Here is a 3653-nt window from a genome sequence, read left to right as displayed (position 1 = left end):
GTTCTGTCCATTTACAATTTTCTTTTTTGCTTTGGCTCAGTCGATCTACTCCTGTGCAGCACAGTGTTATTTACTTTTCATAAAAATAGTGTTGTCAGGAATCTCAAAATAGCCAACAGTGAGCAGTATGGTGACAAACAGACTCAGGAGACCGGAAATAAGGTAAGTGACTCTACAGACTCTGCTACTTTTTTCCCAGAAGTGGCACTAGCAGATCTTAAACAGTGTTGTAAACAAAAATCACTCCAGGACTCAATTTGTCTTTCAAGCCAATTCAACACAGGATTATGAGTCTGAAGCCACAGTAAACCAAAAATCAACTGGGGGGGAGGAGGAACGAAAGATGTAAAACTCACCTATTTCATGGTGATTACCGGACACGAGCACACGAAGATTGGAAACCTTAGAATCGTTACGAGAAAGGGTCTGACCGGTAAGGCCAGCCACGGTGCGAGCCGAGTCTAGGGGTATAGGTATAGGTAGTCCCAGTTATTCCACTAAGTCCATTGAGATTAAATTGAGCTCGGGCCCTGAATCCACCAAGCCGGTGATGGGTAGCAATGTGTGTTCGGCGATAATGGTAGCCGGTAATAAGAGAAGTGAAGCAGGGGAAAACTTACAGGGACCGGACAAATTCCCCTTGGTCCGTTTCCCCGTAGTGGGCATTTAGCCACAAAGTGTCCTTTTCCACCACAATAAATACATTCTTTTGCCAAAAAATGTTGCTGTCTTTCCTCGGGAGTTAGCCGAGTATGTCCCACCTGCATCGGTTCCGGTTCCGACGGTACGGATTGGTGCGGGAGTACGTCATCCTTGGGGCGGAGACTCAAGAGCTGGGAATTGTGGGAAACAGAGTCCCTCTCCCTTCGCCGTTCTCTTAGGCGATTATCAATTCTGATTGATAATAACATTAATTCACCTAGGCTAGAAGGTTCGTCTCGAGATGCTAGTTGGTCTTTTATTTGCTCAGAAAGGCGAGTTCATCCCAACCGGCCTCTTCGGCGATGATACGGCATTCCACTGAATGGTCAGCAACTGTTTTTCGGCCTTGATGAAGAGAGCGTAAACGCTTGGCGGCTTCTTCTCGTTGCAGGGGGTGGTCGAAAACTCTTGAACAAAAAGTTGAAAGTTAAGGGTTTCCAAAGAATGTTTTGTAAAAAACACTTGGGCCCATCAGAGAGCTCTCTTTTTTAATGCAGACACCATAAATATTATTTTCGCAGCATGAGAGGGAAACAGAGAAGGAGATTGAGCAAACGCTAAATTGCATTGCAGCAAAAATCCTCAACAGTGATCTGTATCTCCCTCAAACAATTCGGAAGGCCGAATTTCTGGTTCTTTGACCGGAAGTGGGGTGGATGAATGAGGGACGGTGGAGGAGGTTGAAGAAGCTACATTAGTTGGCAACAACGTACCTAAACAGTTATCTATGGACACTATTCGGTGAGAAACCTGATTTAAAGTAGAGCACGTATTTTGCTGAACTTGAAATAATTGCTGGAGGAGTGACTCACATTGATCTAGTCTGGTTTTGTGGGTAATTAGCATAAATTCATAAATTTAATTCAAATGAGGAAGCCGTTCAGGCTTATTTAGAGCCTTCAGAAAGAGCAACAGCCATTGAACATCTTGGTTTAGATCCAACCTCATTGGAGTGTGCGCTTGGTATTCAGTGGTTGGTAGAAAGTGACACTTTTATGTTTAATGTCAGTTTAAGAATCAACCTTCAACCCGCCGAGGTTGTTTGTCTATTATCGCTTCACTTTATGATCCCCTTGGATTCATCGCTCCATTTAGCTTAAGTGGAAAACGTATTCTCCAAGAGCTTTGTCATAGAGGCATAGGATGGGATCATCCACTCCCAGTAGATACATAAGACCACGGTGGGAGGAATGGATAAATGGTCTATTGAAGTTGAATGAGATTTCGATTCCAAGATGTTACCATCCCTCCAATTTCCACAATATTGTGAGAGTGGAGCTGCATCATTTTTCTGATGCCAGTTGTGGAGGGTATGGTGCATATTCTTACATTAATGTATATTAATGATGAGAAAGAAGTTCATTGCAGTCTCGTGATGGCAAAAGCAAGAGTTGCACCTTCAAAAGTTACAAGTATCCCAAGGTTGGAACTCGCAGCAGCAGTTGTTTCTACAAAAATCAGTGTCATGCTAAGATGTGAACTTGACATGAAAATTGACCAAGAATATTTCTGGACTGATTCACAAGTTGTGCTCGGTTACATCAGTAATGATGCTCGTAGGTTCCACATATGTGTTGCCAATCGTGTTCAGCTGATTAGAAATAACAGTGATCCAAATCAGTGGCATTAGGTGGAGACTTCAGAAAACCCGGCCGATCACGCATCCAGAGGTCTTTGTGCTGCAGACATTCGTTTAACGAACTGGCTGCGAGGACCAAGGTTTCTTTTGAAGCATGAATTACATCTGATACCCAGCACTACTCCAGAATTACTTGTAGGTGATCCTGAAGTAAAGACAATTCAAGCGCTTGCAGCTGAAACCGGCAGCAGTAATGATATCCTTGAACGTCTGAGTCGTTTTTCCTCTTGGTCAACACTTCTCAAAGTTGTTGCAAGAATTAAGAGGCTGAGTTCAAAACAGCACCATAGAGATTATGTGACTGTTCAAGAGCGTGAAAGGGCAGCTGAAGCAGTGATTAAGATTGTACAACAGCAAGCTTTTTCTCACTAGGTAAAGATGTTTCAAGGTGAAAAGAACATTCCAAACTCTAGTACTCTTTCCAGTTTGGATCCTATTTGGTCTGAAGGACTTCTTCGTGTGGGTGGGCGATTAAAGCAGTCATGTCTCATCAAGGTCGAGGCCAGACCCAAATGGAGCTTAAATCCAATGGATTCTGGATTGTGGGTGGGAGTAAGTTGGTGGCCAAGCTGATACGCGATTGTGTGTTTTGCAGAAAACTTAGGAGGCCAACCGAAAAGCAGAGAATGGCTGACCTTCCTAAAGAACGTGTCGAATCTTCTGCACCTTTCACGTATAGTGGCATGGATTGTTTTGGTCCTTTTATTTTATTGTTTTGGACCGCTTTGTGGCATGGTGTGGAAACAATCATCTTATCTTGAATGTGAACAAAACAAAGGAGATGGTTGTAGATTTCAGGAGAAACAGGGTCAGACCAAACCCTATTACCATCATGGGAGAAGAAGTGGTGATGGCTGAGGAATATAAATACCTTGGTGTTCATCTAGACAACAGACTGGACTGGAGACTCAACAGTGAAGCCATCTACAAGAAGGGACAGAGCAGACTGTACTTCTTGAGGAAGCTTAGATCCTTCAAGGTTTCCAGCAAGATGCTGCAGATCTTCTATAAGTCTGTTGTTGAGAGCAGTGGTGTCACTAGGCCTGTTTTAGGGGGGGGGCTAAAATGTTTTCAAGGCCCCCTAAATAATTTTTTAATAATTTTGGTGTCAAAAAAAAATAAAAATTTTATTATTATTTTTTTTTACAAAAATTCAATATAATGTGGCCAGAATATGAGTTTAAATAAATAACCATATATTATTTTATTATTAACTCAAATATATGATCATAAATCTGTCAGTTTTCTTTTTCTTTACAGTGTAAGGTAGAGATCCTCTTTGGTGTGTCGTTATCAAATCCATTCCACTTGT

This window comes from Kryptolebias marmoratus, linkage group LG14 (assembly GCF_001649575.2).
Source record: "Kryptolebias marmoratus isolate JLee-2015 linkage group LG14, ASM164957v2, whole genome shotgun sequence".
Classification (NCBI taxonomy): Eukaryota; Metazoa; Chordata; class Actinopteri; order Cyprinodontiformes; family Rivulidae; genus Kryptolebias; species Kryptolebias marmoratus.
The sequence above is the reverse complement of the archived record's forward strand: the minus strand, read 5'-3'. Positions refer to the sequence as shown.